Raw genomic sequence first — 14205 nt, forward strand, 5'->3', positions numbered from 1 at the left:
TAAGTAGACAGTTATGTTATAGAGTACTATAGGCATGCTTTCATGTACATGCTTTCAAACACTGCAATATTGTGTTTTCCTATATATATTCCTCACCTTTTTGTTCTTTGAATTTCTGTTGTACCACATTAAAGATAATTGACAAAAGGTGTCATTACCTTCCTGTATTAAGGAAAATGGCAATTTGCTTTTATTTCCTGTCAAGAAAGAAATCCTCCAAATGGAATATTTTAAAATGTTTCTACCTTTATGTTTTATTTTATTTTATTATTTTTAATTTACTTATTTTGATCAGCATAAATGTTCTTTAATTATTTTTACACTTTCTGTATAGTATTTTGAGCTTTAACATATCAGGCTAGTATAAAGGTTTACAGTTAGTAATCTTAGATTTTGAGTCATTTTAAGATGAAAGTGGAAGTTCAAAGTGTACTTATGAAAATTAATTTTCTTTTGTAATGTCTAGTTCTTCATCATCATCACCATTATCTTTGTTTTGATCCTTTTTTAGTCAACATTTACCAGATACACATTTAACTGATAGCTATCTCTGAAGAGGCGACTTTGAATTTGCTCTTACAATATCTAAAAGAATGAAGTGAATAATTTGGTGGATACAGAGAATTTCGGAAAACCTCTAAATCTTCTTCCCCATTAATCTTTTGTATATTTTGGTATGCAGCAGTGTAGACCTCTAAAGCTTGGCCATGAAATAACAGTCAATAGTGATACATTCTGAAAATATTTTCTTTATATCCTTTATTTTCTGTTTTTCAAAGTTGCCAATCGTTTTCCTCCAAATGACGAGTTATTCAGGTAGCATCTATTGTAGCTCTTTGCAATTCAGTTTCTGCCTATGAAATAACATGTCCATCGGATGGGTTTTGCTGGCATATCATTTCTAACTGTGTTAATTGTTTAGCTTCTCAATTCCTTGCTGCTAATGTTGCTTTGAAAGGAGCTCTGGTAGCGTAGTGGTTGCAAGTCGGGCTTCTAACCTCAAGGTCGGCAGTTCAAAACTACCAGCTGTTCCGCAGGAGAAAGATGAGGCTTTCTTCTTCCATAAAGATTTACAGCCTCAGAAACCCTGTACAGGGTCACTATGAGTCGGCCAACTCCACGGTACTTAACAACAACAACAACAACACAATGTTGCTTTGAGGTCATCCTGCTTCATTTTTACAATGGTTCCATAACCTTTCAAAGGTTCAACTACTTTGGCTTCAAGTCTTTCAGCCTTGGCTTGTTGATAATCCTGAAGTTTGGCAAACTCATCAGCAAAGTTTTTCAAGCCCTGCTTTAAATTTGGAATCTCTGAAGAGGCATACACATTGATTTCATTCACCAGGAGGTCTGCTTTGTCTCGCAATCTGGCGGTTTTCCATACATAAGCAGCAAAGATTTGGCACAGCTCTCCAAAATGCTTCTCCATATTTGTGACAACATCTTGCAGTTGTCTGATTTGAGCATCCCGGTTCTTCAGGCTGTGCTTCAATATCTTGCCTTGCACATGACCAAGGACCTTTAATTTATTTTTAACACTTTTTATTGTGAATTGGGTGAAGGTTTACAGAGCAAATCCATCTTCCATTCAACAGTTCACACACATTTTACTTCATTTCATTGATTGTAATCTCCACAGTGTAATATCACTTATCCCACTTTCTCCCTGTGTTTCCTGTTTCCATCCCTCCTTCTTTCCTGACTTCTGAACTTTGCCTTTGGGTAAATGCTACCCTTTTGATCTCAAATGGTTGATTATTCTAAGGAGTATGTACCTTCCTAGTATTACTGTTCCCCTCATAGAACTATTGTTTTTGTTTTTGGCTGAAAATTGAACCATGGGGGTGAGTAGTGAGTTCATTCTCAGACCTGAAGGGGTGACGAAGGGCCATCATTGCAAAATATATATATATATATATATAGAGAGAGAGAGAGAGAGAGAGAGAGTCCTGGTGTAGTGCTGTGGGCTAATGCGCCAGACTGCATAAGCCATTTGAACTGCAAGGTCGGCAGTTCACGCTCACCAGCTGCTCCTCAGAAACCCTATACAGGGTCGCTATGGGTCGGAACTGACTCGACGGTACTTAACAACAACAACATATATATAGGTTTGATAGAGGATATTTCTACATGTATATACTGCAAATATATCCATGAATGTGGTTGAACACACAGGGAGCAAAGTTACGAAAACTTGTTTTTTTAGACATCACCAAACACTTTGAGTCACTGGGCCTGGGGGTTTAGGACCATAGTGTTGGGATGCCAAGGTCAATTGGAGTAACATAGTCCACAAAGGCAATGTTTTACATCTTACTTTGTTGAGTAGTGGTTGGGGTCTTAAAAGTTCATGAGTGATCATATAAGATGCAACTTTGGGTCTTTCTTAGTATGGAGGGAAGAAGAATGAAGTAAATTAAAGACACATAGAAACAAAACAGCCTCATGACCCTGCAACACTACAAACTGCTCTCAAAAGAATCACATTAGAAGGTCCTGGATAGATTGGGAGAAAAATGTGGAGCAAAACTCAGAATCATAAAAAAGACCAGAGTTACTGTTTGGATAGAGACTGGTGGGACCCTCGAGATGGTGGCCCTTAGTTACCCTTCAGGTCTGAAAATGAATTCATCCCCATGGCTCATTTTCAGCCCAATGATAGACAGGTCTATAAAGGGAACAGTAATACCAGGGAGAGGTACACACTCCTTAGATTTTAGATCAACAATTTTAGATCAACAGGGCAGCATTTACCCAAGAACAAAATTCAGAAGGGTTAGGAAAGATGGAGGAATGGAAACAGAAAACACAGAGAGGATATGAGATAAGTGATGATATAAAATCAATGACATAAAATAAAATGTATATGAATTGTTGAATGGAAACTGATTTGCTTTATAAACCTTTACTCAATTCACTACTCAAATCACCTACACTAAAACTAGAAATAACAAAGTACCTACCCAGTCCTTTCCTCTTCCTGCCCATTGATAGCACAATGAGCTCCTCAAATAACATTTTTGCTTGTTACTCTTCAAGACCCACAGTGACTCCATTGACTTTCCAGGGCCTTCATGATCTATTTCTGTCCATTCATTCTCAAATACCTACCCTATCCTCTATCTAAGCACAGATCCTAGCTTCATTCTCATCTCCAAGCCTCTGACTATTTTGCTTCCTGGGCTTAGAATACCCTCTCTCTCTTCCAAGCCTTCTCTAGCTTACAATCATTCTTCCTTTTCCCAAATGCCCATTGTACTTTTATTCTAAAAGTTTAATATTTATCTGTTGTGTAATTGCATTATGTGATGGTCTTCTTCCTAATTAGAACATAAATTTCTTTATAGTAGTCACTGAGTAGCAAACTCCTTTAAAAAATATCTTACTGTGTTTTCAAAGTTTATGCAAGTTGAATTCTTATTTGACAGTTTCTGTACAAATTTTTCCATGACATTAGTTGTATTTTTCATAAAGCATCAACCTTTTTTTTATGACTCCATCTGGTTATTCCATTTCCAGTGACCCCTTATCTTCTGATCTTTGCTTTAGACCTTTTGAATCCATATAGATGGTGTTTTAGTAACTGTCACACTCACAGGTAATATCCTTTATTTTATGTACCAACCTGTTACTTTGCTAAAAGACGACCTCTGGATAGTTTTGGTTCAGGGTTTAAAGAGTATCTTAGGAAGATGATCTCAGAATAGTCTCAACTAGTCCAGTAAGTCTGAACTTCTTAAGAATTTGAGTTCTTTTCTACATTTTTCACTTTTTTCTATCAGGGTCCATCTCTTGTGGCCCTGATCAGAAATTTCAATAGTGGCAGCTGGGCACCATCTACTTATTCTGGTAGTCTCAGGCCATGGCTCATGTTGGCTATTAGTCCTATAGACTAGTTTCTTCTCTGAGACTGGTTTCCAACAAACTTTTCATATTCCCAATTACCACCCTTCCCCCTGACCCCTGCTTCAAGTGCATAGTATAAATTTGGGGGGTGTCAACTCTAAAAAAAATATGATTAGCTGTTAACCTTCCCCAGCTGGAATTCTTTTCAGTAAAGATTTACTGAACACCTCTGAAAGAACACTGGAGTTGCAGAAGAACAGAGATGAGAAATGAGAAGGACATGGTGTACTCACAAGACTCAAGTGGAAGAGATTATGCAACCAGTCTGAACAAAAAGCGTATTACCGAAAAAGCCTTTTGAGCTGACCCTAGATGAATTGATAGGTTAAATGGGATTTAACCAGGCTGAAAACAGGATTGGGGTGAGGGCCTGACTAGGAGGGATTCCAGATAGAGCAACTGGCCTGAGCAAAGGCATGGAAGTGTAAAAGTACATGGCTTATAGGGGGTATTACAGATTTGTGGCAAGGAGCTCTGGTAACGTAGTGGTTACAAATCGGGCTGCTAACCTCAGAGTCAGCAATTCGAAAATACCAGCCATTCCATGGGAGAAAGAAGAGGTTTTCTGCTCTCATAACGACTTACAGCCTCGGAAACCCTGTACAGGGTCACTATGAGTCGGAACGGACTCTATGACACATAATAACAACAACAACAAACAGATTTGTAGCAGGTTATAAAGTCTATCAGGGTAGGTGGGATCCATACTTCAAAGGACCAGGAGTTTCATGCAGAGAAGTTGAGACTCGACCCTGTAGGCAATGGGGTCTAGCTTATGCTTTTGAGCAAAGAAGTGACAAAGGAAATGTATCAGCTCTGAAACTCAAATAGCATTCAAACATTTCAGTGATTGACCTTCTCCCTACTCCTCTATTGCAAGGCAGGTCCTATGTTTGAACCCACTTTAGAGGCACTTTGAATGACAGGCCTAAAAATTCTAAGGATCAGTTTTACTCTGCACCCATGGGGTTTCCATGAGTCAGAGTCAACTTGACAGCAACTAACAACAGCAACTATAGTTGGGAAGATAAACCAGCTCCTCTTGTTTTGTTCCTTTCCTGCTCCTGACTGACTTCAGGGTTGTGGTCAGTTCGAGGTTTGATTTATTCCAGGGGTGCCATTCTCTGAACTGACATGTCATAGTGAAGTCCCAAGGTTATGGAAAGAGTACTGGGCTTGGAGAGTTGAACTAGATGAGGGTTCAAATCTCAGGTTTCAGGAACTTTATTTCCTCATATTCTGCTGCTTTATTATTTTTTAATTTGTGGACAAATATCACTTTTACTGATTTGGTGTATATATATTGTTTAATGCCTATTTACAACATCTGCTTTGCTTGATTTATTTCTTTTAATTCTCTTTTGTTGACTCTTTCTATTCATTTCTTAAGGAAGCACTTTATAACCCAAACAATAAACCAAATAGCTGCTCCAGGAAATGTTTGAAATAAGGATTGTTCTCTGTCAGTGGATTATAGGAAGGAATTTGTAAACTGAAAAGTTTTCCAGTTTCCCCTTTGTTGTGTCTTCAACTTATAGCCTATTTTGTTTTAATGAAATCCCCAAACAATAGGACAACTTTCTGAAAATATGACTAGAGGACATATTCCAAAGCCAAAAAAAATATTTTTGGACTCCGCAGACTTTTTCTTCCTATGATTTGTTTTGCTGGAACACACTGTATTTTAAATAACTTCCTGAGTGAAACAAGTAACAAGTGGAGAGAGAGGGTGAATTCTGTATCACTTAAAATTTTTCTTGCTTTCTTTCAGTGCAAGAAAACAGGACTTGCACTGAGCACTTAATAAATGTATGGAACTCATGGGCACTTAATAAATTTAAACTGAAAGAAAACCTCAAGTTGTGCTACTTTATTAACCCCAGTTCTTCTCATTATTAAAATGGTTCTTGTTTTCATCCAAAATTTTTAGAAACCTGGAGTGCCTACTCTTGAAATTGCTTTCAAGGTCATCTGGTATCTATGGAACATGGTCAAAGTCATCCCATGTCTATATTGTTTCATTTCCCCTACCAAAGAATGTCTCTTTTAGTATGAAAACCTTTTCTTAAGTTTTTATAGTAATCTCATAAAATACTTGTCCTTTTGTGATTGACTAATTTTACTCCAGGTTCATTTATGTTATGAGGTATTTCGCAGATTCATCGTTATTCTTCAACATTGTATGTTGTGTATGTACCAAAGTTTGTTTATCTGTTCATCCATTGATGGGCACTTAGGCTGTCTCCATCTTTTGCTATTGTGAATAGTTCTGTGATGAACTTCAGTTTGTAGGGCCCATTTTTGTTAGGTGCCATTGACTCAGTTCTGACTCATAGGGCCCATTTGATCCACACAACAAAGTTAGAGTTTTTGAAGCTGAGGAAGTGGTTTTAGGGTCAATAATTTTGTACTTTAATTGAACTGCAGTGCAATGAATTATTTAATGTATCTTCTAGCCATAGTCTTTGTAAACTCCCACAAAATGACTTTTTCCTAATGGATATATCTGAATAAAAGAAGGTGGGGGAAGATCCTGATGTATTATATGATTCAGTTGTGACTGATTACTTACAGGTCTTATTGTGATTGGTCAATTTTGCATGGACCACAAGAGGCACTTGTTTGAACAGAACATGGGAACACTGAATGGTTTAAAATTAAGGTGTGCGACAGGGTTGTATTTTTTCACCATACTTATTTGTATGCTAAGCAAATAATCGAAGAAGCTGGGTTATATGAAGAAAAACGTGGCATCAGGGTTGGAGGAAGACTTATTAACAACCTATGTTATGCAGATGATACAACCTTGCTTGCTGAAAATGAAGAGGACTTAAAATACAGGGCTTCATTCTTCTTGGATCAACTATCAACACTCATGGAAGCAGCAGTCAAGAAATCAAACGACATATTGCATTAGGCAAATCTATGACACAAGACCTTTTTGAAATGTTGAAGAGCAAAGATGTCAGCTTGAGGACTGAGAAAAAGAGGAAGACCCCCAGCGAGATGGATTGGCAATATGGCAGCATCAGTGGGCTCAAGTGTGTCAACAGTTGTGAGGTTGGCCCAGGACTGGGCAGTGTTTCGTTCTGTTTTACACAGGGTCCCTATGAGTCGGTACTGACTCAATGGTACCTAACAACAACAACTGTGTATAAAATGAGCCATCTCAGAAGCAAAGTTGGGAATCTTTGAACGCTGCACTTTGGTCCTCCTTGATCCAAGAGATAGTGGACATCCTAGCCCATGAAGCACATAAAGCTGAGTGGCTTTGGGCAGGGAGCTCATTTTCAGAGTGAGGTGCCACCAAGCACTTAATTGGGGAGCTAGGTTTGCTGACCCACAGAGCTAGAGCTGAGTGCCTTTGGGCTGAGGCTTATGATGGAGTGAAGTACTCTTTGGGCATTTATAAGCAGCTTTAAAGAAGCTTGTAACATTGCTGGAACAGGGCAGTTGCCAGGCCAAGGAACTGAAGACCAGAGAGAGATCTGCTTGTGTGGGCATGGCTGAAAGAGGCTACCTTGACTGAGCATTTCCAATCTTGAATTATAACCTATTAACTTCCTTAATGAATCCCATAACTGTAAGTATGATGTTTGAGTTCTGTGTGGCCATTGCAGTGGATTATTGATCTTGATGTCATCCCACAGCTTGTTTGGTCTTCACTTATTAGTGTTTAGTGTATCAATTGTATTCTTTTTTATAAGGTCTCTAACCATCCCTCCCAAAGTAGAATGGGATGGTTGGTGCCATTTTTACAATACCTTGGAGAAAATTTGTTCCCTTCTAAGCTTCAAGCTGTTTGTGTATATTAAAGAAGAATATTAAGAATGCATTTCTTGTGTTTATATTCATCCTTACTCCTAAAAGGAAGAAAGATTTCACTTGGAGGAGGATTGTATTTTCTCTTGGTTTCAAGTATCAACTTCACATTAGTCCTCTTGATTTTCATCAGACAAGCTTGTGTCATCTGTATATCACAGGTTGTTAATGAGCCTTCCTCTAATCCTAATGTCACATTCTTCTTCATATAGAGTCTGCTCAGCAAACAAATTGAATAAGTATGGTGCCATATGGTGACAGGATAGAACTCTGAAACATCCCTTTCCTGATTTTAAACCACTAAATAATATCAACACTGGACTGAGAACCACAAGGTCGGCAGTTCAAACCCACCAGCTGCTCTTTGGAAACCCTATACAAGGTCGGAACCAACTTGACAGCACTTTACAGCAACAAGTATTCTCTTGTTATGTTTGAACAACTGATTCTTGTTGAATGTACAGGTTCCGTATGAGCATTCTTTACAATTAATTCCCATTCTTTACAGTGTTATCCAAAGTGTATTATGATTTGCATAGTCGAATCTGCATAGCCTTTGTATAGTCAATAAAATAAAAGACAAGTAAACATCTTTATAATTTTCTCTGCTTTCAGCTAACATCCATTTGACAGTTCCTGTCAATATAGTGCTGCAAGACCATTTTTTAATGGTCAGCAAAATTTTGTGTGTCGTGTTAATGATATAATTTGATAATTTCTGCCTTCTGTTGCATCACCTTTCTTTGGAATAGGCATAAATAGGGATCTCTTCCAGTGAATTTGCCAGATAATAGTCTTCCAAATTTCTTGGCATAAATGGGTAAGTGTCTCCAGGACTATATTGGTTTGTTGAAACATTTTGATTTGTATTCCATAAATTTCTGGAACCTTGTTTTTCACCAATGCCTTCAATGCAGTTTGTATGTCTTCCTTTAATACCATTGATTCTTGGTCATATACTACCTACTGAAATGGTTGAACATTGACCAAATCTTTTTAGTACAGTGACACTCTGTATTCTTTCCATCTTCTTTGGCTGCTTCCTGTTTCATTCACTATTTTACCCATGTTGTTGATAAATACTGTCGAGTTGTTTCCGACGCATAGCAACCCTGTATAGGGTTTCTGAGGAGCAGCTGGTGAACTCTAACCACCAATCTTTCAGTTCAAACCAACTTTGCAGTCCAGTGCATTAATTCACAGTGCCATACCAGGGGTCCATTTTGCCATAGAATCCTTCAGTATCGCAATCTGAGCTTTGACTTTTGTTCTTCCTTTCAGCTTGAGAAATGCCAGGAATGTTCTTCCCTTTTGATTTTATAACTACATGTTTTTGCACATTTTTATAATAATTTACTTTTTCTTCTGTCTTACCCTTTGAATTTTTCTGTTTAGCCTGTTTTTTTTTTTCAGTCCATCATTTCTTCCAGTCATGTTAGCGTCTCTACATTTAAGAGCAGCTTTCAAAGTCTTCTTCTGACATCCATTTTTGTCTTTTCTTGTATTCCTATCTTTTTAGTGACCTTTTTCTTTTTTCTTGTGTGATGATCTTGATGTCATCCCACAGCTTGTATGGTCTTCACTTATCAGTGTTCAGTGTATCAATTGTATTCTTTTTGAGATGGTCTCTAACTTCAGGGGGAGTATCCTCAAGGTCATATTTTGGATTTCATGAATTTATTTTCATTTTCTTTCCCTTCCACTTGGACCCACATATGAGCAATTGATGGTCTGTTCCACAGCTGACCCCTGGCTTTGTTCTGGCTTCTTATAGTGAGCTTTTCCTTCATCTCTTTGCACAGATGTAGTTGATATGATTCCTGTGTAAACCATCTGGCAAGATTCATGTGTGTAGTCTACATTTATGTTATTAATAAAAGGTATTTTACTGAATAAATCATTAGTCTTGCAAAATTCTACCATGTGAGCTCCAGCTTTGTTGCTATCAAGGCCACATTTTCTAACTACTTCCTTTTAGTTTCCTATGTTCACATTTCAATCACCAGTAGTTATCAATGCATCATTATTACATGTTTGATCAATTTCAAACTGCAGAAGTTAGTAGAAATTTTCAGTTTCTTCATATTTGACTTTAGTGGCTGGTGCATAAATTTAACTAATAGTAATTTCAATGGTCTTCCTTGTAGGTGTATGGATATTATTCTATCACTGACAGCATTGTACTTTAGAATAGATCTTAATATGTTCTTTTTTACAATAAATGCAACACTATTTCTCTTTAATTTGTCATTCCTGGCATAGTTAACCATATGATTATCCAATTCAAAATAGTCTAATGCCTATGATACGGATCTTTATGTATTCTATTCATTTTCAACAACTTCCAATTTTCCTAGATTCATGCTTTGTACTTTCCACATCTCAATTATTAATTGATGCTTACAGCTGATACCCTCAATTTGCCTTTTGTTTAAATGAAGGTCCCAAAAGCTCTGCTCCATCCATGTCATTACTTAGAGAACAGAGTCCTAAGGTCACTGTGAAATTAAGCATGGAACAATGTTCCAGTGCAACTCATGAAGCTTTCAATAGCTAACTTTTCAGAAGTGGATCGCCTCTTCCTTATTCTTAGTCTTTCACAGTCTAAAAGCTCTGCTAAAACCTGTCCACCGTTGATGACCCTGTTAGTGTTTGAAATACTGCTGCCTTATCTTCCATCATCACAGCAACATGGAAGCTACCACAATATGACAAACTGACAGACAATTACTCACAAATCTTTGCCTTTCAATCTTAATTTCATCTGGCCCTTGTTCCCGGCATCGTGTTTCTACCTGCCCCTCTATCACACAGTGTTTCCTACATAATAGGTGATTCATAAATGTCACTCACACTGTAGTCAAGTTGGTTTCTTTATTACATTTAGGTATTGTCAAAACAAGCACAGGATTTGTAGCTTTTTTTTTTTCTTTTGACACTAAATGAAAAGAATTTACCCTAAACCCATAACTTGGTGGCTAGAAATTGAAGAGTACCTAGTAAATAATGATTTTTTTCTTTATGTTCAATAATGAAAATAGTTTATTTGACTGCCATGATTCCAATTTTTCAGGTCTGTCACTTAATGTGGATCATCACATATAATTATGGTAACCTGGAGTAAGAAGCTTCTTAAAAGAGTTAGAATACCTAAAAAGTAATATTTAATTATCCAGTAGATCTTTGTGGGCCCTGATTCTTGACCAAGATTTCATTTTAAAATATGGGGGAAAGAGAGAAGGCAGGGCTGGACAAGGTAAAGTTGACTGTACTGCTGTGTTGCTATTTTTATCAGAATTCTCAGAGGATTTTTTGGTTCTTTTTTGTTTTTGTCTTTGAGTAAAGCTTGTAATGTTAGATTTACACCAGGAATGTAGAAATTGTTATCTGTTATTTTATATTGTTCAGTATAGAATAACATTGAATGACACAGTCTGCTTTTTTTTTTTTTCTGTGTCAAGCATCCAGTATTTTTTTAAAATTTTTTTTTTTACATCTCACTTTACTATACCAAGAAATGTGGAAGACAGTTATACCTGGACAACCAACTGGGACAGAGATCCAGACTTGTGCCCCTTCCAAAGAAAGGTGATCTAATACCATGCAAGTTAAGTTTTACTGAAGATGATTCAAAAACAATTGCAGCAGTACATCAATAGGAAACTGACAAAAATTCAAGCCAGATTCAAAAAGGATGTGAAACAAGGGATATCATTGCTAATGTCAGATGGATCTTGACTGAAAGCAGAGAATACCAGAAAGATATTTACTTATATTTTATTGACAATTCAAAGGCATTTGACTATGTGGATTATAACAAAGTATAGATAACATTGTAAAGAACACTTAAATCTATACATAGAACTTCTCAGTCATTCAAACAGACCAAAGGAATATTGGGTGATTTAAAATCAGGAAAGGTATGCATCAGGTATATCCTGTTGTTATACTTATTCAATCTGTATGCTGAGCAAATAATCAGAGAGTAGACTATGTGAAGAAGATTATGACGTTGTTGTTGGGTGCCATCAAGTCGCTACCAACTCATAATGACCCTATGCACAATAGAATGCAACACTGCCTGATCCTGGGCCAACCTCATAATCATTGCTATGCTTGAGCCCACTGATGATGCCACTGTGCCAGTCTATCTCGTTGGGGGTCTTCCTTTTTTTCTCCTACCCTCCACTTTACCAAGCATGATATCCTTCTCCAGTGACTGGTCCATCCGGACAATCTGTCCAAAGTATGAAAGGCAAAGTCTGGCCATGCTGGCTTCCAAGGAGCACTTTGGCTGTACTTCTTCCAACACAGATCTGTTTGTTCTTTTGGCAGTCCATGGTACTTTCAATATTCTCCTGTAACACCATAACTCAAATGCATCAGTTCTTCTACGGTCTTCCTTATTTACTATCCAACTTTCGCCTGTATATGAGGTTATTGAAAATATCATGGCTTGCGTCAGGTGCACCTTAGTCCTCAAACTGACATCTTTGCTCTTCAACACTCTAAAGAGGTCTTGTGCAGCAGATTTGCCCAATGCAGTACATCATTTGATTTCTTGATGGCTGCTTCCATGAGTGTTGATGGTTGATCCAAGAAAAATGAAGTCATTGACAACTTTAATCTTTTCTCCATTTATGTGGATGTTATTTACTGGTTCAGTGGTGAGGATTTTTGGTTTCTTTACACTGAGGTACAACCCATACATAAGACTGTGGTCTTTGATCTTCTTCAGTAAGTATTTTAAGTTCTCTTGGCTTTCAGCAAGCAAGGTTGTATCATCTGCATATCACAGGTTGTTAATGAGCCTTCCTCTAATCCTGATGCCATGTTTTTCTTTATATAACCCCAGATTCTCAGATTATTTGCTCAGCATACAGGTCAAATAAGTATGGTGAAAGAATACAACCCTGGTGCACACCTTTCCTCATTTTAAACCATTCGTTGTTCCCTTGTTCTGTTTGAGCAACTGCCTCTTGGTCTATGTACAGGTTCCTCATGAGCACAATTAAGTGTTCTGGAATACTCATACTTCACAATGTTGTCCATAGCATGTCATGATCCACGCAGTTGAAAGCCTTTGCATAGTCAATAAAGCACAAGAAAACATTTTTCTGGTGTTCTCTTATTCTCTGCTTTTAGCCAAGATCCATGTGATGTCAGCAGTGATATCCCTTGTTCCACATCCTCTTCTGAAACCGGCTTGAACCTCTGAAAGTTCTCTGTCAATGTATGGTTGCAGCCATTTCTGTATTACCTTTAGTAATACTTTACTCGCAGGGGATATCAATCATAGTGTGGCATTAGGAATGGAGAAAGGCTCATTAACAACCTATGATATGCAGATGACACAACCTTGCTTGATGAAAGTGAAGAGGACTTGAAGCACGTACTGATAAAGATCAAAGATGATATAGCCTTCAGTATAGATCATACTTCATTGTAAAGAAAATAAAAATCCTCCCAACTGGACCAGTAAGCAGCATGATAAATGAAGAAAATAATTGAAGTTGTCATAGATTTCTTTGCACTTGGATACACAATCAATGCCCATGGAAGCAGCAGTCAAGCAATCAAATGACATACTACTTTGTGTAAATGTGCTACAAATGAACTCTTTAAAATGTTCAAAAAGAAAATATGTCACTTTGAAGAGTAAGGTGCACATGACCCAAGCCGTGATATTTTGGATCACCTCATATGCATGTGGAAGCTGGACAATGAATAAAGAAGAATGTAGATGAGTCTATGCCTTTGAAGTATGGTGTTGGTGAAGACTACTGATTGCTAGCAAAACAAAGAAATTTGTCTTGAAAGAAGTAAAGTCGGAATGTTCTTTAGAAGTGAGAATGACAAGACTTCATCTCATGTACTTGGACATGTTATTAGGAGGGACCAGTCAATGAAGAAGGACATCATACTTGGTAAAGTAGAAGGTCAGTGAGAAAGAGGAAGATCCTCAATGAGGTGGATGGATTCAGTGACTGCAGCAGTGGACTGAAACATAGTAACAACAATTGTAAGGATGGTACAGGATTGGATAGTGTTTCATTCTGTTGTATATAGGATTGATACCGACTTGAGAGCATTAGAAACAACAACAGCAACTTTGTTTTTGGAGCTCTAGGAGAGTCAGAAGCATCACATAATGCTGCTTCATTACCAATTGGCCTTAACATTTCTCAATATCCAACATCTATGGCATTATCTATTTTAAATGATAACTTGTGAATTCCAATTTTTTTATACACATGCCCTTATTTGGTTTTGTGCTCATTTGCATGGTTTTTAAAATTTTGTTGTGAACTAAGTGATAAGGCTAGAGGTACATTACACTTAGAGTGTAACTGAATATATTAAATAGTTTGTCTGTTTTGTCAAAGTAAGCATGGAAGAAGACATAACAATAAGTGGTAAGGGATTTAGAGGTCATTGTTTTAACTCTCATATTTTTCTTTCTGCATAGGCGCC

At 37.3% G+C, this 14205-nt stretch overlaps 1 pseudogene; it reads right to left on the reverse strand.

Annotated features, from left to right (window-relative positions):
- Positions 1-442: 442 nt before the first annotated feature.
- Positions 443-2641, reverse strand: LOC102812397 (annotated as a pseudogene).
- Positions 2642-14205: the final 11564 nt, after the last annotated feature.

The sequence above is a fragment of the Chrysochloris asiatica genome, unplaced genomic scaffold, assembly GCF_000296735.1.
Source record: "Chrysochloris asiatica unplaced genomic scaffold, ChrAsi1.0 scaffold00541, whole genome shotgun sequence".
Taxonomy (NCBI): domain Eukaryota; kingdom Metazoa; phylum Chordata; class Mammalia; order Afrosoricida; family Chrysochloridae; genus Chrysochloris; species Chrysochloris asiatica.